The sequence below is a fragment of the Chlorocebus sabaeus genome, chromosome 12, assembly GCF_047675955.1.
Source record: "Chlorocebus sabaeus isolate Y175 chromosome 12, mChlSab1.0.hap1, whole genome shotgun sequence".
Lineage (NCBI taxonomy): Eukaryota > Metazoa > Chordata > Mammalia > Primates > Cercopithecidae > Chlorocebus > Chlorocebus sabaeus.
This window is the reverse complement of record NC_132915.1, coordinates 38957136-38979596: the sequence shown is the minus strand read 5'-3', so window position 1 is coordinate 38979596 and position 22461 is coordinate 38957136. Positions and strand designations below refer to the sequence as shown.

General features: G+C 35.9%; 1 protein-coding gene across 29 annotated transcripts in view; it reads left to right on the top strand.

Moving 5' to 3' along the window:
- Nucleotides 1-22461, top strand: part of PTPRD (protein tyrosine phosphatase receptor type D) — a 2332079-nt gene that overhangs the window by 928036 nt on the left and 1381582 nt on the right. The window contains exon 7 of one of the 29 annotated variants that reach the window (XM_073021571.1): nucleotides 8057-8109. The exons of the other annotated variants lie outside the window; for them this stretch is intronic. The gene's annotated coding sequence lies outside the window, so the exon portion shown is untranslated. The remainder of the gene's footprint in view (nucleotides 1-8056; nucleotides 8110-22461) is intronic. 29 annotated transcript variants of the gene reach the window in all.

Here is a 22461-nt window from a genome sequence, read left to right as displayed (position 1 = left end):
GAGTCTTTAAGAAAGATCTTCTGTGATTGACAAAATGGAAGGGAAAATACTCTAGTTTGCACAATTATAATTTTAAAAATTGTGTTTTTTAAATTTACAATGAGGTGTAACTAAACAAAAATACAGAAAACACATCATGTTTTTCTTGCAATGGCATTCTGAATTATAGTTTTGAAACTCCAGGTATTACGCAAGTTTTTACCAATTTTAAGTGAATTTTCATCAATCAAGAGTTATCTGACGGGTATAGACTTCTTTCTCTTTTTAAAATGTAAATACAATTTTTAAATGTCTGTAAAAGTGAAACAGTTTTGTTGTCTCTATGCTAGGACAACCATGAAATACTCCTGAGGACTTTGAAACTGGGTTGTGCTCTGAGAGTTACCTTAGTAAAATTCACAATCAATGACAGTGATTAGCTCACTAATATAGGAATAATGACAATTCAAAAAAATAATGGCAATAGTAATGCAAATATTTGATTATGTAAATATGAATCCAATTAGAAATCCTCCCAAGAAGACACAGCTGAAATTTAAGTATATTTTAGTAAGAATAAATTAAATATAGAATAGTCTATCTCATTGGGGTTTCTTCCCTTATCTTTCACCCTGAATGATCTCTCCAGGAAAAGTATGAGGGAAGAGAATTGCCATTCTGAAGAGAAACTCCAGGTAGAGAGAAAAAGTAAATGCATAGCTGAATGCATCACTGATGAATGTCCTACAATTAATAAAATTTGGCCCAGCAACTGCAGAACTTTCTGTAAACACATTGTTTCTAGAAATCTGTTTTGTCAAGTTGACTAACATAGGAAGAACTATAGAAATAAATCAACATAGTAATCTTTGCCATTATTGGTACCAGTTCTTATGGAGACATCTCTTTGTCATTGAAAGTCTCTTTGTTCTTGGCTTACAGCAAGTCCTTATAAGCTTGGTCCTATGTTTTTATCTCATATTTCTAAATGAAATAAGTACATTAAAGGGTGATCAGATTTCTTACTGGTAGGTATATGTCCATGAGAAGTAAAAAGTGGCAGTGAAAAAGAGAAAATAAGTGAGTACTCTAATAGGCCTAAGGAATTTCAAAGCATAGCAGGTAGAGTCTTTGATTGTGTGGACAAATAACTACAGGTTTCAATATTCTTTTATATATCACAATGCAGGCCGATAGAATAGTGGCACTGCTAACTCTATCATAAAAAAAATAGGATCAACTTACATGATGTGACTGTAAGAGAGGGATTAAGTATTTTATACATTTTAGAGAAAAGTTGTATTTTAAAGGAAAAAGCTTAATTTATCAGATAATTCATATGCAAAACTATTTTTTGCTAATTTTAGAAAAATGTAGGCTATTGCATTATTTTAGAAATGGTATGCTAGATAATGTAAAAGTAAATAATAATCACACTGCTAGTCCAGTGAGTATGCCAGCATTGTTTAGGAATGAATTACTTGTAGCAGTTCTATTGTACATCAAATGCCATTTTCAATCAAAACAAGCAACGTCCTCTATTTTGTTATAAGTTCTATTAGAGAGGGATTACAAATGGAATATATCTCATCTATGACATAATAATTTGTATCTTGTGTAAATTGAATAGTGACTTGAAGGAGTTTATTCACAACTGTGTGATCTCTAAGGCCCCAGAATAGATAGGCTGCTCAAAAAAAAATCTTACCTTGTTTTAACAGCACACTGGTTTTAATTAACAATACCCATAATTATAATTTTCAGAATATACCTTACATGTACATAAATACCATTTTAAAAAGCATCGGAAAAATATTACCGATATACAAAAGAATTCTTTTATGGCATTTCAAACATGTCAGTCAGATGTACATATGCCATTGTTAACAACTTGTAATTTTAATAAAAAGGAGATCTATTCGTTTTCTTATCTGTAATCATGGATAACATTTTCTTGAGTGGCATTTTTCACTTCTTGCTATTTTAACTTATTCCATTATTTTCTCTTTGCTGATAACAAATCATTTTAGTGGATATGGCCAAATGGTCCTTTGGAAGCAAGATTTTTCAAACTTTTTAATTGTTTTCTGCCTTATTGTTTCATTTTTTTAAATACGTGTCCTCCAGCAGCACTACCTACCTCTCCCCATTCCCACCCCAAACAGGCTTTTGCTCTGCATCTTGTATGTAGATTTCTGGTGGACAGATTATTTGGATACACAATTGAGTTTTTAAAGACTTAGCTGGCCGGGCACTGTGACTCATGCCTCTAATCCCAGCACGTTGGGAGGCTGAAGCAGATGTATCACCTGAGGTCAATAATTCGAGACCAGCTTGGCCAGTATAGTGTAACCCCTTCTCTACTAAAAATACAAAAAATAGCTGGATGTGGTGGCACATGCCTGTAGTCCCATCTACTCAGGAGGCCTAAGTGAGAGAATCACTTGAACCTGGGAGGCAGAGGTTGCAGTGAGCTAAGATCGTGTCACTGCACTCCTGCCTGAGTGACAAGAGCGAAACTCCGTCTCAAAAAAAAAAAAAAAGGGCAAAAGTATGATGGTGTGTAATGACTTATTGTAAATAACAATAGTACTCAACTTATTTTGGTGTCTGATAATGCATTGGAAGGAAACTTCATGAGAAATAAATCAATGTATGTAGGAAACTTGATCATATATTTAAAATATTTTTGAATAATAATGGTTTACAAGAAATAGTTTTTATGTAAAATACATAATACTTGATAAGAAATCTAAAACGGAATGGTTTGTGATTTTCTTTTGTAACAACTGTGTATTTCCCTAGATTAGGGAGTAATTCAAGACAAATTGTGGTAATCAGTTTTAAGAGACGTACCATTATTCATAATAATAGCTGTCATTCAGTATTCATGTTCCAGGAACTGTTATGCATGTTACTTAGATTATTTAACTGAATCCTCATGATTAATTTGCCAGAAGATATTATTTTGTCCATTTTAAAGATGAGGGAAACATTGCCTAAAGCCATTAATTGGCCCACGAGCTAATTAGACCATCGTCTATTGCACTTTGATGCCTAATACACAGTTTCCACTAAGCCATGCTACCTCTCTTTGATGTCACTGCCAGAAAGCACAATAAATTTCAAAGTGATTGCATAAATATTAGTGCCAAATATTGCAATTAGGCTTCAAGAATGGTGTAAGTTGATAAAGATATTTAATTTAAAAATCATTCTGCACAGATAAAACTTTTCTTTTTGTACATTAGTATGACAAAACTGGTTAAGGTAGTTAAATTAACTTTTGATACTTAGAAGTAGGTATATTTTAAAATATGTTTTAAGATAAAATATTTTCATTAGCTGAGAAAGTGTATGAGAATTGCTCATACACTATTACTATTTTTTTATTATATGCTTCTAAGATCATAGAGAGCAAATACCTCAAGTGCTTGAGAGTACAGTTCTATTTTAGATAGTAGAAGTTATCTCATTCTTGGTACATGTAAAATAAAATAGAAAAGCCCCTTGTGTGTTATATTAAGGCCACTTCAGAGTGTTTTAATATAAAAAGAGAAAATTTAATTTTTGATTTCAACATAATCATATTTCAAAATATTAAGTTTCAGCCTTTGCATTCTTCCTTGGCTTAATTCTACATCTAATTAAGATAATCATAATGGAAAATGTATAATTCTACATTTCAAAATTCTGCTAAAATCCTAATTCATTTTAGTAATTCAGAAGCACAAAACCACCGGCATGAGAAGAAAGGAACCATTATGTAATATTATCTGTCATATGCAATTCTATGAATATATACTGAATTGTATTTGAGCACAGACTCAAGCAAGTATCTAGGATGAATTTCTGGCTTCATATGAAGTGCTCTGTGTAGTACTAGAAAATGCTCACATTGCTTCCATTAAAAAAAAAGAAAAAGATAAAGAAGGAGGGCATGGCATATAAAAAACACGTAACTTCATTAATCTGTTGGTAATTAACAAACTACCCTAAAATTTAGTGGCTTAAAATCATTTTACTTTTTCTCATAAATTTTGGGTTCAAGAATTTTGGACAGGGCTCAGTTGAGTGATTATTTTGTTTCATGTGGCATCAACAGATATCTCTTGATGGTTTTCAACTGGAAAATGACTCACTTGGAATCTATAAGATGGTTTCATTTATGTCTGGCACTTTGGTGGGTATGGCTAGTAGCCTAGGCTCATCAGGGACTGTCAACAAGAGCACTTCATGTGCACACTTAGTCACAGTGGTCTCAGGTAGTCAGATTCTTTCACTGATGGATCAGGTATCCCAAAGAAAATATTCTAAGAGTCCTGGGCAAAAGCTGCAATAATTATCATGAGATATTCTTGGAAGTCCCAGAACTTTACTTTGGCTGCATTTTTTGTTGTTGTTGTTCACATACGTCTTTAAGGCTAGTCCAAATACAAGGTAAGGGGAATTGGACCCAATCTTTGAATTGGAGAATTATGAAAGAACTTGTGGCCATCTTTCAACCACCATACACAAACCAGATTCTCATTCAACGTTCTCTTTTTCTCTTGTGATTTGCCTTAGCTAGAGATGCTGAGTACACTAATGATTCAAAATAATATGTCACATGGATGTAATTTTACTCACTGACTAAACAGAAGTGAAGAACTACACTTTTTTTTTTTTTTTTTTTTTTTTTAGTGAGCTGTAACAAAGAAGAATGCTGGTGACCAAAAAAAAAAAAAAAAAAAAAAAAAAAAAAAAAAAAAAAAAAAAAAAAAAGAAAGAAAGAAAGAAAAAGAAAAAAAGAATGCTATTTGATGGCTATATCATAGACAATAGTTCATTAAAATGTATATAGATGTGCTATACTTGAGTTTGAAGGAGACCCAATGAAAGTCACTTTGCATTATGAGATTCAGAAAATTAACATGTAAATTTTAAAAAGGCTATTATCTGGTTTCAGTGGTCTTACAGACATTTTATTTTTAAAGTAAAACTAAAATTAGGCCAGGTGTAGTGGCTCATGCCAGTAGTCCCAGCTACTTAGGAGACTGAGGTGGAAGATTGCTTGAGCCTGGGAGATCAGGGCTGCAGTGAGCGGTGGTTGTGCCACTACACACCAGCCTGAGCAACAGAGTGAGACCCTGTCTCAAAGAAAGTAAAGTTAATCAAGTAATTATTTTTCTACCGTACACAATTTATTGCATTCTATATGTTTTCAACATGGTTTTAAAATACTGTATACATTTTTATTCTAATTAGCTTCAGCTCTTTAGGGTTATTTTATTAATCTCCCTGATTTCTAAGAACAAATTAAATTTGTATTGATTCTTGGCAAAAAAAAATTGCTTATTAACAAATAGATTTTCTCTCAGATAGGTTAACTGTACTTTACAGAACAAATCAACAGATAACAAAATTAGTCACATACATGTATGTAATAATATTATTTAAATTAATATGCTATGCCTCAATGTTTCTCAAAATTTAATGTCTATATTAATCACCTACCAATCTTTTCAAAATTCAGATGGTGATTCCATAAGTCTGGGGTGAAACCTAAGTTTCTGCATTTGGTAACAAGCTTCCTGGTGATTGTAATGTTCATGCCATGTAAACCCCACTTTGATTACTGGGGGTTTCAATGTTAAAAGAACATCAGATAGATTTAGGCTATCATAAAAGTTTAAGTTTGGATAATTGTATTAGTCCATTTTCACACTGCTATAAAGAAATACCTGAGATTGGGTAATTTATAATGGAAAGAGATTTAATCGACTCGCAGTTCAGCATGGCTGGGAGGCCTCTGGAAACTTAAAATCGTGGAGGAAGGTGAAAGGGAGGCAGGCACAAGGCTGCAAGAGAGAGCAAGAGTGTGTGAAGGAGGAACGGTTAAATGTATAAAACAATCAGATTTCATGAGAACTCGCTATCACAGCATAGGGGAACTGCCCCACCATCCAATCGCCTCTTATCAGTTCTTCCCTCAACATGTGGGGATTATGAGGATTACAATTTGAGATGAGATTTGGGTGGGGACACAGCGATAAGCATGTCAATAGTACATTCTGTTTAAAAAGAGAATGGTATTAGATTGGCTTTCTGGATCTAGACTCATATATAGATCCATGTATGGATTGGCTTTATGGATTTTTCACCCTACACAAATGGAGTCAGAAATGTTAAGATCTTGTTATTCTTTACTCTCCTGATCACACTCACTTTCTTGCTGTAGACCTTACAATAAGTTAGCCATAAAGTGTATTAATTAATAACTATTATCTTTATTGCTCCTTTTGTGCATTTCTACTCCTATAAACATATAATTAGTTACTACCACTTCTATGTCAGCTGCTTTCTCCACTTTTCCTCCATGAGCAATTTACTTCAAGAAACACATTTTTCTGAAATATCTTTTCTGTTTTCTCCTCACTACTAGTTTTCTCAAAAAGTGGCTTGAATATACTGTTTTTCTCTTGTCTGTGCTTCATTAACTATCCACCTGAAATCTATTTCCCAATAACCACTTCAGCCTATATAACACAGTTACTCTCTTGGAAGATCACTACTACCTCCAGTCATCAAATGCAAGGATTTTCTGAGTCTATTTGTCATCTTTAGAACATCTGACCCAGAAGAAGCCTACCATGAAACTATGCTTCTTTGGGTTCCATGATAATGCATTGTTGTGAGCTCACACTATTGCCTCATCCTCTGAATTAATTCCTCTGTTGTTATCAATTCTCTAATTGTAAACACAACCAAAGTTATCTTTACACCCCTTTCCCTTTTCCCTTTTTACTTTTTCCTTTTGTTTCCTGACAGAGTCTTGCTCTGTTGCCCAGGCTGGAGTGAAGTGACACAATCTCAGCTCACTACAACCTATGCCTCCAAGGTTCAAGCAATCCCCCTGCCTCAGCCCCCACTAGTAGCTGGGATTACAGGTACACACCACCATGCCGGGCTAATTTTTGTATTTTTAGTAGAGATGGAGTTTCGCCATGTTGGCCAGGCTGGTCTTGAACTCCTGACCTCAGGTGGTCCACCTGCCTCGATCTCCCAAAATGCGGGGATTAGAGGAGTGAGCCACCATGCCTGGCCGATACTTTAGTTTTCAAATAACTTCTCATCAGTTTATATAGAAAGCTTCATTTCTTCCCTCTGAAATTCTCATGTAGACTCCCAAATTGTATTAATAGCATATTCATCCTTCTCATTTGAAAAGGAATTATTTGGTTGAATTCAACTTTAATATTCTATTTCACATCTAATGAATTTCTAAGTACTGTCTCTTCTCCTCTCCAAGGTCTTTCATATTTATCTCCCATTTGCCATCCCCACCTCTACCATTCAGAACACTTTGTGGCTTGCTAAACGCAAAATGGTCATCAGTGCCTTCCCAAATGCCAAATACAACAAGTATTATGGTTTGTTGCTAATTTGACTGTGATATTTAAAACCTTCGAGTACTAACTCTTTAGTACAACTGGGAGTTGCCTGCAATCTCTAGGTTGTTCCCCTATGTTTCTATCTGGACCCCTGTTTCCAGTTCATACCATGTAATTGTTAGGGTAACTTTTTTTTTAATAATGCAAAACTATTTTTGTCCTTAATTAGTTTGGAGTTTTTAAATGGCTCCTTGTTGTATATGAGATATAACTACCATCATGTTTAAAACATTCTTAGTTATTCGCTTTAAGTTTTCAATGTTACCTCCGAAAATGTCTTCCTTGTATGTCTAGGCAACACTATGCCAAATTCCTAAGCTCTTCTAGGAATGGGTGATCCACGTCTCTCAGTGCCTGTGTATGAGCTGCTCTCCATTCTTTAATGTCCTCCCAACATATTCCACCAGGGGGAGTACTTATTCATTGTTTTTTAAATCTCAGAATGAAGTGTTTAGAAAGCTTTTCTGACTTCTAGGGGAATCAAGTTCTCCTTTCTCTGAGTTCCTACAACTCTTTGCACACATTTCTATTTTGCTGTTAACACCTAGTATTGTAATGGTTTGTTTACATCTGTAACTTTCTGTTAGATTGTGAGTTATTTGATGGCAGAAACCACATTTTTTTCATTCATCGTTATATTCCAGAATCTTAGGATCTGCCTGAAATCTAGAAATTTTTGTGGAGATGAAAATAAGAGGTAAGTCTCAAGTTTAGTTAAGGTCAGAAAACAAGACCATTTTATAATAATGATAATGATTATATAAGCAATAAGGAATTATATATTGTATACACAATGAGGAATTATTGTATATGACTGTAATTCAGTATCATACATTGAATTAAATTATTGAAATTTCTGATCTTTCATTTCCTTTATCGTTTCTGTAACAATAGTTACCACTTTCAACTTGCGTTGTTGTTGTTTGTCTATCTCATTTCTCTACAAACATAATGTTTTGAGAACAAGTGAGATTTTAGAAGAGTATGGTTCCAAAACCATGTAGAGTGCCTTTCACATCTCAACTCTAGAAATAATCTGTAATAAAATTATCATCTTACAGAAGGAAACATCATCAGTATATAAACATTGTCTTGTATATTGCTGCTGTTCATTGTGCGTGCACTCAAAATACTTATTTCTCTCTTTAAAACTGTGCCAGAATATCTAAGAAAATAACAGATTTCAAGTAATGATTTAGAGGATTATTAAAATTTCATTTATTATAAAATAATTCAACTTTTATGTAGAAGTTTAATGCATTTCCCAAGGGCAGTATTACAACAAAATGATGATATTCACATAATGTATATCTCTCAAGCAATATCAATCAAAAGAAAAATATATAGTTCAGTACCTTTTCCAATGTAAATATTTATGCTAGGTGAAAATGCAACATTATATTTAGGGAATTTCACTTTTTGAATGTCATTTATTTTCTTATTCAAATCCAAGCATTTCTGTAAAAGCAGCATCAGCATACCAACACTTTCTTGAAGTCATAAATAATTCTGAAGGATGTATACTTGTCAGATCCAAGCTCCTGCTGTACAGGGTTATCTCTCAAAAAGGGAAAAGCATTGCAACCCTATATTAAATGAGCAGCTGGTATGCTGACTCTGATTTGATCATGTTGCTTTTCCAGACAGACTAATTGTTCTGATTTATGGTTTTCACCTGTACTTCATGGCTTCTTGCTTTCAGTTCTAATTAGTGGATAATTTTCAACTGCTAAACTTTAATGTTCCCTCTTCTTTCAATGAGTGCAAGAAATAAGTCTGTTAGCGAATAGAAGCCCTGCCGTTGTGACCAAGGCACTTAGTTGGTCAAAAGAAAACACGCATTCTTCTAAGGGAGCATTTTCCAAAATGGGCTATTTTAAGTAGCTGTATTTGGAGGGTAAACACCATTGTAATAGAGGAGATTCATTTTAGAGTTCTTATTTAACTGTTATTTAAACTATCAGACACATTGATCCCCTGTGCTCTGAGAATGTGGCACCAGAGACCTTAATATTACAATTCAGGCATTTCATTCCTAAGGCGGACAAAAAAGAACAAAAAGGAATTTTAGCTTAAATATAAATCAACAAGTTTTAAAATTATTTTATTAAAAGATAAAGGCAATTAGTAATTTAGACATAATATGAAAAGGAAATAATTTAGATCTTGATTAGCAAAATCTTAAAAACATACCATGGTGCTTGAAAAAACACCTAGGTCTCACATAACTCAGTAGAAAGTATGCATGTAGAAGAAAACTGTTTTTATTTCAGAGAAACAGCTTGACTAAAATGTAAGTACCAGAACTATATGTTATTGTTACCATGATAATCACAACCAAAATAGTCAATTATAACTTTTTTTAAATGGATTATTCTTAATTGAAGAAAACATAGCCGTTTTCTCAGTCAATAAACATGAGTAGAAGAAGGACATATTAAAACATTTTATAGTAGCAGAGAGAAAGTCATGCCAAAGATAAATTTTTTATTAAAAAGTTAGACATAAGGAACAGTGAATTACCAAACTTTTGGCAATGTAACATCATTTATATATGAGACTGAGACAGCATCTCAGGCTACAGAGAAGTAAAAAAACTCCATGCTAGGAGCTGGGCTATGATTTTAGGCTAATCAGACTTTTATATCTGTGATGCTCTTGCTCCAATCTTCCAGGCACCAAATTTGTGGAAAATTTCCCCCAGACTTATGGATACTCCACTAGAAAAGTGAGATCAAGGTGAATAGCCAGCTTTTCAACCTCTTGGGTGCACTGGCAGGAGACCTGTCCCAGCCTCAACCCATAGGAAGCACTGGGACGACCAGAAGGGAGAAAGATCCTTGAAGACAGTCAGAGACTGGAGTGGGAAGGGTGGCAGGACTAGCCAAAGCTATGCTGAGCAAAAGAACAGAACTGAAGGAATCACATTACTTGCCTTCAAATTATACTACAGAGCTATAGCAACCAAAATAGCATAGTGCTGGCATTAAAACAGACACACAAACTAATGGAACAGAATAGAGAACCCAGGGGATGGTTCCAAGGTGGCGAATAGGAACAGCTTCAGGCTACAGCTCCCAGTGTGAGCGACTCAGAAGACAGGTGATTTCTGCATTTCCAACTGAGGTACTGGGTTCATCTCACAGGGGCATGTCAGACAGTGGGTGCAGGACTGTGGGTGCAGCCACCAAGCGAGAGCTGAAGCAGAGTGAGTCATTGCCTCACCTGGGAAGCAAAAGGGGTAAGAGAATTCCCTTTCCTAGCCAAGGGAAACCATGACGCACAGCACCTGGAAAGTCGGGTCACTCCCACACTAACAGTGCACTTTTCCAAGGGTCTTAGCAAATGGCACACTAGGAGATTATATCTTGCACCTGGCATGGAGGGTCCCATGCACACAGGCCCTCCCTCATTGCTAGCACAGCAGTCTGAGATCGAACTGCAAGGCAGGTGGCAGTGAGGCTGGGAGAGGGGTGCCTGCCATTGCTGAGGCTTGAGCAGGTAAACAAAGCTGCTGGGAAGAGCGAATGGGGTGGAGCCCATGGCAGCTCAAGGAGGCCTGCCTGCCTCTGTAGACTCCACCTCTGGGGACAGGGCATAGCCAAACAAAAGGCAGCAGCAAGTTCTGCAGATTTAAGTGTCCCTGTCTCACAGCTTTGAAGAGAGTAGTGGTTCTCTCAGCGTGGAGTTTGAAATCTGAGAACGGACAGACTGCCTCCTCAAGTGGGTCCCTGACCCCCGAGTAGCCTAACTGGGAGGCATCCCCCAGTAGGGGCAGACTGACACCTCACATGGCTGGGTACCCATCTGAGACAAGGCTTCCAGAGGAACGATCAGGCAGCAACATTTGCTGTTCAGCAATATTCACTCTTCTGCAGCCTCCACTGCTGATACCCAGGCAAACAGGGTCTGGAGTGGACCTCCGGCAAACTCCAACAGACCTGCAGCTGAGGCTACTGACTATTAGAAGGAAAACTAACAAACAGAAAGGACATCCACACCAAAACCCCATCTGTACGTCACCATCATCAAAGATCAAAAGTAGATAAAACCACAAAGATAGGTAAAAAACAGAGCAGAAAAACTGAAAATTCTAAAAATCAGAGCGCCTCTCCCCTTCCAAAGGAATGCAGCCTCTCGCCAGCAATGGAACACACCTGGATGGAGAGAATGACTTTGACGAGTTGAGAGAAGAAGGCTTCAGACAATCAAACTTCTCTGAGCTAAAGGAGGAAGTTCGAACCCATTGCAAAGAAACCTTGAAAAAAGATTAGACAAATGGCGAACTAGAATAACCAATGCAGAGAAGTACTTATATGACCTGATAGAGCTGAAAATCATGACATGAGAACTACATGACAAATGCACAAGCTTCAGTAACCAATTCAATCAACTGGAAGAAAGAGTATCAGTGATTGAAGATCAAATGAATGAAATGAAGTGAGAAGAGAAGTTTAGAGAAAGAAGAGTAAAAAGAAATGAACAAAGCCTCCAAGAAATATGGGACTATGTGAAAAGAACAAATCTCCGTCTGATTGATGTACCTGAAAGTGACAGGGAGAATGGAACCAAGCTGGAAAACACTCTTCAGGATATTATCCGGGACAACTTCCCCAACCTAGCAAGGCAGGCCAACATGCAAATTCAGAAAATACAGAGAACGCCACAAAGATACTCCTTGAGAAGACAACTCCAAGACACATAATTATTAGATTCACCAAAGTTGAAATGAAGGAAAAAATGTTAAGGGCAGCCAGAGAGAAAGGTCAGGTTGCCCACAAAGGGAACCCCATCAGACTAACAGCATATCTCTCAGCAGAAACTCTCCAAGCCAGAAGAGAGTGGGGGCCAATATTCAACATTCTTAAAGAAAATAAGTGAAGGAGATTCCTTTACAGACAAACAAATGCTGAGAGATTTTGTCACCACCAGGCCTGCCCTACAAGGGCTCCTGAAGGAAGCACTAAATGTGGAAAGGAACAACCAGTACCAGTCAATGCAAAAACATGCCAAATTGTAAAGACCATCGGTGCTACGAAGAAACTGCATCAACTAATGAGCAAAATAACTAGCTAACATCATAATGACAGGATCAGATTCACACATAACAATATTAACCTTAAATGTAAATGGGCTAAATGCTCCAATTAAAAGACACAGACTGACAAAATGGACAAAGAGTCAAGACATATCAGTGTGCTGTATTCAGGAGATGCATCTCACGTGCAGAGACACACATAGGCTCAAAATAAAGGGATGGAGGAAGATCTACCAAGCAAATGGAAAAAAAGGCAGGGGTTGCAATCCTAGTCTTTGATAAAACAGACTTTAAACCAACAAAGATCAAAAGAGACAAGGCTATTACATAATGATAAAGGGATCAATTCAGCAAGAAGAGCTAACTATCCTAAATATATGTGCACCCAATAAAGGAGCACCCAGATTCATAAGGGAAGTCCTTAGAGACTTACAAAGAGACTTAGACTCCCACACAATAATAATGGGAGATTTTAACACCCCATTGTCAACATTAGACAGATCAATGAGGCAGAAAGTTAGCAAGGATATCCAGGAATTGAACTCAGCTCTGCACCAAGCCAATGTAATAGACATCTACAGAACTCTTCACCCCAAATCAACAGAATATACATTCTTCTCAACACCACATCGCACATATTCCAAAACTGATCACGTTGCTGGAAGTAAAGCACTCTTCAGCAAATGTAAAAGAACAGAAATTATAACAAACTGTCTCTCAGACCACAGTGCAAACTAGAACTCAGGATTAAGAAATTCACTCAAAACCACTGAACTACATGGAAATTGAACAACCTGCTCCTGAATGACTACTGGATACATAAGGAAATGAAGGCAGAAATAATGATGTTCTTTGAAACCAGTGAGAACAAAGATACTACATATTGGAATCTCTGGGACACATTTAAAACAGTATGTAGAGGGAAATTTATAGCACTAAACGTCCACAAGAGAAAGCAGGAAAGATCTAAATTTGACACCCTAACATCACAATTAAAAGAACTAGAGAAGCAAGAGCAAACACATTCAAAAGCTAGCAGAAGGCAAGAAATAACTAAGATCAGAGCAGAACTGAAGGATACAGTGACAAAAAACCCTTCAAAAAAATCATTGAATCCAGGAGCTGGTTTTTTGAAAAGATCAACAAAATTGATAGACCACTAGCAAGACTAATACAGAAGAAAAGAGAGAAGAATCAAACACAATAAAAAATGATAAAGGGGATATCACCACCAATCCCACAGAAATACAAACTACCATCAGAGAATACTGTAAACACCTCTACGCAAATAAACTAGAAAACCTAGAAGAAATTGATAAATTCCTGGATGCATACACTCTCCTAAGACTAAATCAGGAACAAGTTGAATCCCTGAATAGACCAATAACAGGCTCTGAAATTGAGGCAATAATTAATAGCCTACCAACCAAAAAAAGTCCAGGACCAGACGGATTCACAGTTGAATTCTACCAGATGTACAAGGAGGAGCTGGTACCATTCCTTCTGAAACTATTCCAATCAATAGTAAAAGAGGGAATCCTCCCTAACTCATTTTAGGAGGCCAACATCATCCTGATACCAAAGCCTAGCAGAAACACAACAAAAAAAGAATTTTAGACTAATATCCCTGATGAACATCGATGCAAAAATCCTCAGTAAAATACTGGCAAACTGAATCCAGCAGCACATCAAAAAGCTTATCCACCATGATCAAGTGGGTTTCATCCCTGGGATGCAAGGCTGGTTCAACATATGCAAATCAATAAACATAATCCAGCATATTAACAGAACCAAGACAAAAAACACATGATTATCTCAATAGATGCAGAAAAGGCCTTTGACAAAATTCAACAGCCCTTCATTCTAAAAACTCTCAATAAATTCAGTATTGATGGACATATCTCAAAATAATAAGAGCTATTTATGACAAACTCACAGCGAGTATCATACTGAATGGGCAAAAACTGGAAGCATTCCCTTTGAAATCTGGCACAAGACAAGGATGCCCTCTCTCACCCCTCCTATTCAACATAGTGTTGGAAGTTCTGTTCAGGGCAATCAGGCAGGAGAAAGAAATGAAGGGTATTCAGTTAGGAAAAGAAGAAGTCAAATTGTCCCTGTTTGCAGATGACATGATTGTATATTTAGAAAACCCCATTGTCTCAGCCCAAAATCTCCTTAAGTTGATAAGCAACTTCAACAAAGTCTCAGGATACAAAATCAATGTGCAAAAATCACAAGCATTCTTATACACCAGTAACAGAGAGTTAAATCATGGGTGAGCTCCCATTCACAATTGCTTCAAAGAGAATAAAATACCTATGAATCCAACTTACAAGGGGTGTGAAGGACCTCTTCAAGGAGAACTACAAAGCACTGCTCAGTGAAATCAAAGAGGACACAAACAAATGGAAGAACATTCCATGCTCATGGATAGGAAGAATAAATATTGTGAAAATGGCCATACTGACCAAGATAATTTATAAATTCAGTGGCATCCCCATTAAGCTATCAATGAGTTTCTTCATAGAATTGGAAAAAACTACTTTAAAGTTCATATGGAACCAAAAAAGAGCCCACATTGCCAAGACAATGCTAAGCCAAAAGAACAAAGCTAGAGGCATCACGCTACCTGACTTCAAACTCTACCACAAGGCTACAGTAACCAAAAGAGCATGGTACTGGTACCAAAACAGAGATATAGACCAATGGAACAGAATAGAGCCCTCAGAAATAATACCACACATCTACAGCCATCTGATCTTTGACAAACCTGACAAAAACAAGAAATGGGGAAAGGATTCCCTATTTAATAAATGGTGCTGGGAAAACTGGCTAGCCATAAGTAGAAAGCTGAAACTGGATCCTTTCCTTACTCCTTATATGAAAATTAATTCAAGATGGATTAGAGACTTAATCGTGGGGTGGGGTTAGGGGGGAGGGATAGCATTAGGAGATATACCTAATGTAAATGATGAGTTAATGGATGCAGCACACCAACATGGCACATGTGTACATATGTAACCTGTATGTTGTGCACATGTACCCTAGAACTTAAAGTATAATGAAAAAAAGTTAAAAAAAAAAAAAAAAAAGAGAACCCAGAAAGAAATCCACATACCTACAGTGGGCTCATTTTTGACATAGGCACCAAGAACGTATACTAGGGAAAAGACAGTATCTTCAATAAATGGTGCTGGGAATACTGGATATCCACATGCAGAAGAATGAAATTGATCCCTGCCTCTTGCTTTATGCACCAATCAAATTAAATAATTGATTACAGAGATAAATCTAAGACCTCAAGCTATGATACTATTACAAGAATACATTGAGGCAAATGTTTCTTGATGAATACCCCACAAGCATAGGCAACCAAAGCAAAAATGGATAAATGGAATCACATCAAGTTAAAAAACTTCTTCACATTGAAGGAAACAAATCAATACAGTGAAGAGACAACCCACAGAATGGGAGAAAATATTTCCAAACTACTCATTTGACAAGAGATTAATAACCAGAGTATATAAGGAGTTCAAACAATCCCAAAAGATAGGCTCTCATAATCTGATTGAAAAATGGGCAAAATATTTCAATAGACAGTTCCCAGAAGAAGGCATACAAATGGCAAACAGGTATATAAAAATGTTTAACACCATTGATCATCAGAGAAATGCAAATCAAAACTACAATGAGGTATCAAGTCACCTCAGCTAAAATAGGTTTTGTCCAAAGACAGGCAATAACAAATGCTGGTGAGAATGGTGAGAAAAGGGAACCCTTGTATACTGTTCGTGGGAATGTAAATTAGTACAACTACTATGGAGAACAGTTAGTAGGTTCCTCAAAAAACAAAAATATAGCTGTCTTACAATCCAACAACCCCAATGCTGAGTATATACCCAAAAGAAAGGAAATCAGTATATTGAATCTGCACTCTCATGTTTGTTGCAGCTTTGTTCACAATAGCCAAAATTTGAAAGCACCTTAAGTTTCCACCAACAGATGAATAAAGAACACATAGCAATTCCACACAATGGAGTGCTATTCAGCCACATAAAGAATGAGATTCTATCATTTGCACCAACATGTATAGAACTGCATGTCATCATGTCAAGTAAAATAAGCCAGGCACAGAAAAACAAACATTGCATGTTCTCACTTATTTATGAGTTTTAAAAATAAAGCAATTGAAATCATAGAGATAGAGAATATAACGATGGTTTCAAAAGACTAGGAAGGGTAGTGAGGGTGTCAAGGGACGTAGGGATGGCTAGTGCATACAAAATAGAATAAATAAGATCTAGTATTTTTTCACAAAACGGGGACTGTAGTTAATAATAATCTGATTGTATATTTAACAATCACTGAAAAGAGTATAAATTGTTTAAAACACAAAGGGTAATGTTTGAATGGATTTATACCCATTTTTCCATGATGTGATTATTATGTATTGCATGCATGTACCAAAATATCTCATGTACACCATAAGTATATACACCTATTATGTATCCACAAAAATTAAAAAGAATGACATTATTTAAATATATAGAAAAATATCCTAAAATGTATATGAAACCATAAAATATCCTGCATTGCTAAAGCAATTCTGAGCAACAAGAACAAACTAAACTCATCACGTGACTTAACTTCAAAATATACTACAAAGCCATAGTAAACAAAACAGTATGGCACCACCATAAAAAAAGACACATACACCAATGAAACAGAATAGAGACCAGAAATAAACCCACACATTTACAGCCAAGTCATTTTCGACAAAGGTGTTGAAAGTGTACATTGGCAAAATAACAGGCTTTTCTATCAATTGTGCTGGGAAAACTGAATAACCTATGTGGAAAAATCCTAGACCCTTATCTCTCATCATGTAAAACAAATCAAATCAAAATGGAGTAAAACTTAAATCTAAGACTTAAAACTATGAAATTACTAGAAGCTAACATTGGAAAAATGATATAGGATATTGTTCTGGGCAACGATTTTGGGGGTAAGACCTCAAAAGCACAGAAAACAAAAACAAATGGGATTACATCAAGCTAAACATCTTCTGCACAGTAAAGGTAACAACAGCGTGAAGCAATGACCCACAGGATGGGTGAAAATATCTTCAATCTGTCCATCTGACAAGGAACTGATAATCAGAATATAAGGACTTCAAACAACTCAATGGGAAAGAAAACATCTGTTTTAATAAGGGGCACAAGATCTGAATAGACAGTTCTTAAAAGAAGACACACAAATGGCCAATAGGTACATGAAAAGGTGATCAACATCACTGATCATCAGAGAAATACAAATCAAAACTACAATCTACAAGTAGATATATCACCCTACTTAAAATGGATTATATCCAAAGGCAATAACGAATGCTGGAGAGAATGAGGAGAAAGGAAAACCTCTATACACTGTGGGCAGGAGTATAAATTAATACAGCTACTAAGGAAAATAGTATGTAGGGTCCTCAAAATCTCCAAATAGAACTGCTGTATAACCCAGTATATGGAGCCCACAACTGGGTGTACATCCAAAAGAAAGGAAATCAATACATAAGAGAAATATCTGCACTCCCATGTTTATTGCAGTACTATTCACAGTAGCTAAATATAGAATCAACCTAATTAAGTGCCTAGTAATGGATGAATGGATAATGAAAATGAGTAGATACATAATGAAATGTTGTTCAGGCATTTAAAAATGAAATCCTGTCATTTGCAGCAACATCTGTGGAACTGGAGGTCATTATGTTCAGTAAAATAAGCCAAAAACAAAAAGACAAATATTGCACTCTTCCTCATATATGGGAGCTTATGAATTAAATCTCAAGAAGCTAGAGAGTATATTGCTGGTTAGCAGAGGCCATCAACAGTAGAGGGGAGGGGTGGATAAAGACAGGTTGCTTAATAAGTAAAATAAAAAATACAGTAGGAAAAAATAAGTCCTAGTATCAATAAATCAATGGAGTGACTATAGTCACAATAGCAATAATTTATATTACATTTCAAAATTGATGGTAGAGAATAAGTCACATATTCACAACATAAAAGATAAATATTTAAGATCATAGATATATTACATGTTATATAAATGCATCAAAAGTTACATGTACCATGAAACATGCTCATATTTTATATATCAATAAAAGGTAAAGCACATATATATTTAATTGACGTTAATTCCATATTTTATTCTAGATTGTTATTTCCAGAATAATTAACATAACACAGAACTTTTGAAGATGTTACCACATTTCACCCAATCCACAGAGACCTTATATGGAATTATTTTACTGATTTTACAGTTAAGGGAAGTTATCAGGGGAAACCACCCCCAATATTTCAACATAGGTTCTTTCTGTTTTCCATAAGTGTCGGCCGGTTGAGAAATAAAGAGAAAGAGTATAAAGAGAGGAATTTTACAGTTGGGCCGCTGGGGGTGACATCACATATCAGTAGGACTGTGATGCCCACCTGAGGCTCAAACCAGCATGTTTTTTATTTAGGGTTTTAAAAGGGGAAGGGGTGTAAAACAGGGAGTAGGTACAAAGATCACGTGCTTCAAAGGGCAAAAAGCAGAGCAAAGATCACATGCTTCTGAGGGAATAGGGCAAAGGCAAAGCAGAATTACTGATAAGGGTCTGTGTTTAGCTGCACGTGTATTTTCTTGATAAACATCTTGATAGAAAATGGTTTCAGAGAAGAGAACTGGTCTGACCACAAATTTACCAGGGCTGGGTTTTCCCCACCCTAGTGAGCCTGAGGGTACCGCAGGAGACCAGGGCGTATCACAGTCCTTATCTCAACTGCATAGGACAGACATTCCCAGAGCAGCTGTTGATAGACCTCTCCCTCAGAATGCATTCCTTCCCCAGGGTTAATATTACTATTTCTTGTTAGGAAAATAATTTAGCAATATCTACCCTACTTACAAGTCTGTTTACAGGCTCTCTGCAAGAAGAAAAATATGACTCTTTTTGCCTGACGCCACAGGCAGTCAGACCTTATGGTTTTCTTCCCTTATTCCCTAAAAATCGTTGTTATTCTGTTCTTTTTCAAGGTGCACTGATTTCATATTGTTCAAACATACATGTTTTACAATCAATTTGTACAGTTAACACAATTATCACAGTGGTCCTGAGGTGATGTACATCCTCGGCTTCCAAGGATAACAGGATTAAGAGATTAAAGACAGGCATAAGAAATTACAAAAGTATTATTTGGGAGCTGATAAATGTCCATATTAGAATGAAATCTTCACAATTTATGTTCCTCTGCCATGGCTCCAGCCGGTCCCTCCATTCGGGGTCCCTGACTTTCCGCAACAGGAAGTAAAGCAGAAAAGCTATATAAGTAGTCCCTGGTCATGAAATGGGAATCTAAAACCATAATTTCTGTTGTTATACAATTGATACTCAAGAAACTCAAGCAGAAAAGGATAAAACACTCACATTCTTTAAATTATTTATATAAGAATTTAGTTAAGTTGCACTTTACTCATCCATAAGTTTGTGTACCTTTAATTTAACATTAATTGCAACTTTGTTGTTTTTGCATGCTGGAGTATGTGTATATGTATGTATACATCTATGTATCTATATCTACTGTTTAGCTAGCCATACACATATCCATCTATTAGTATTCAGGATATAGCATCAGACATTTTAAAAAACAGGTACCCATTTAGCTTTATTTTTTAAATGCCTGGATAAAATATCTCTGGAACTTGGCAGATTTAAAATGTTTGCAAAACCTGTAGAAGAAGGTGTGTTACTGGTAAAGTAGTCTATCTAAGGAAACGAGAGAAATATCAACACCCCAGAAGAAATAGAATGTTAAGAGATTAGCATATACAAGATAATGGACTAGTAGCCTCACTGTCCTGTTGACCAGCAGTTCATATGCATTCATTGTCTTCATTTCCTCCTCACTCATGCAAACTTTGTCCTACTCACGTTTTCTTTGTCCATATGCTGGGTTCTACTATTTTTGACTGTTGCATACCTGTTACCCCATAGTCAGCCTTTAATCTTAATCATACGCTCATTTACCCAGAGAAGACACCAACAACAACAAAACATTGAGGGGTAGGAACCAAATACATATTGGGGCCTAATCCTGCAAGGTCCAAGGAAATTCTATTCTTGTCTTCCTAAGTATGTTGGCATAAACACCAAACAAATAAATGAAAAGCTAGAGCTCAGTTCACTTTTTGTATGGTTTCTTAAATTGAGGCGCCTTATTTAGTTGGATTAGTTTTTGTAAATCTTTCTAGGATTTTGGTTTTAGAAGGCCAGTTTATATATATTGTTATTAATCCGTTTATACACTACTATAAAGATACTACACAAGTGTGGGTAATTTATAAAGAAAAGAGGTTTAATTGACTCACAGTGCCATATAATTGAGGAAGCCTCAGGAAACTTACAGTTGTGGCAGAAGTTGAAGGAGAAGTAGGCAACTTCTTCACAAGGCCACAAGAGAAAGAGAGAGTGCGGGGGAAACTGCCACATTTTAAATCATCGGATCTCATGAGAATTCCCTCACTATTATGGAAACAGCATGGGTGAAACAACCCCCATGATCCAATCACCTCCCACCAGCTTCTGCCCTTAACTTGTGGGGATTACAATTCGAGATAAGATTTGGGTGGGGACAGAGCACCAAACAATATCACACACACCCATAATAATGTGTCTATGTGTGCATATATGTATGTAATTATCTTATAAGAAGATCTGAAGAGGGTCTACTTATTGTTATCAACATTTTGTTTTGTTTTTGACCAATTGAGACTAATAAAATGAAAATAGAATCTTAATTTCATGATTTCAGAGAAGGCATAGAGAAAGCATTTTAATATCATCTTGAAGACTGCATAATCATTTTTAAAAGTTATTTTAGGTAAGTACATTTGACTATATGAAATTGCTCTATGCTATCCCTACATTTTTCAGTTTCCCGAGGGCTAGAGAAAACATAACTACTGTCTGACATTTGGGAATCTGTCTCCCATAGGCAGTCCAAGGCTGTTTACCCAATAGGAAACCCTGAGAAACAGCTCAGGAGGATAAAACTCCCTTATGAAGGCTTCCACAAAGGGAGCTCCACTTATCTTGTCATCTAAGCAAGATATTTCTCTCACTTGTGTGAGGTTTATTTTAGTAGATCCCATTTCTTCATTTTAGCAAGGACTGTACTTTTCTAACATTAGGTAGACAAATGTCTCAAGGTTTTAAACATAGCTTCTCCCTGTTTCCTAGGAACACATGAGTATGTCTGTATGGTTAATGATGTGCTGTGTAGATCTATATGTTTTGTTTATGCATTTGGCTCACTCTCCTCAACTTCTACTGAGTTAATTTATTATATACTTACTGAATACTTTTTTTGAATACTGCACTGTTAGGTGCTGGGATACAGAAATTAATAACAAACAACTTGTATTAAAATAACCCACAACCTAATAATAAAGCAGAAATGCTTGCAAGGCAGGGACAATGTCTTACACATTTTTGTTTCCTGTAGCACCAAGCAACAGGCCATACCTATTGGAAGAAGTTAGCATATGTCTGTTGACTAAGAATCATTGCTCTCAAAGTTCAAATTAGTCTCAATGTAGTTAAGTATGATAACTTCTAAGAGTATCTTTCTTTCCTTATAGTTATATTGATGCATAGTCACTTAATACACTGTATGTATGTACACAATGTATTACCTGTTATATATAAGGACATGTTATATGCATATAACTTGTAAATATTCATTGACATATTACATAAAGTACACAAATCTTAAGGGTAGAATTTGATAAATCTTTACCAAACCAATACCCATTTCTAGATAAAATTTATCTAGAAATTTAAAAAGTCTCTCTCCTGCTGCCTTCCTATTAGCCATCACAAAGGCAACCACTGTTTGGACTTCTGTCAGCATAATTATTTGTGGATAGATAATATCTATATAGAATAATGATCTATAAATTATTCATATTATA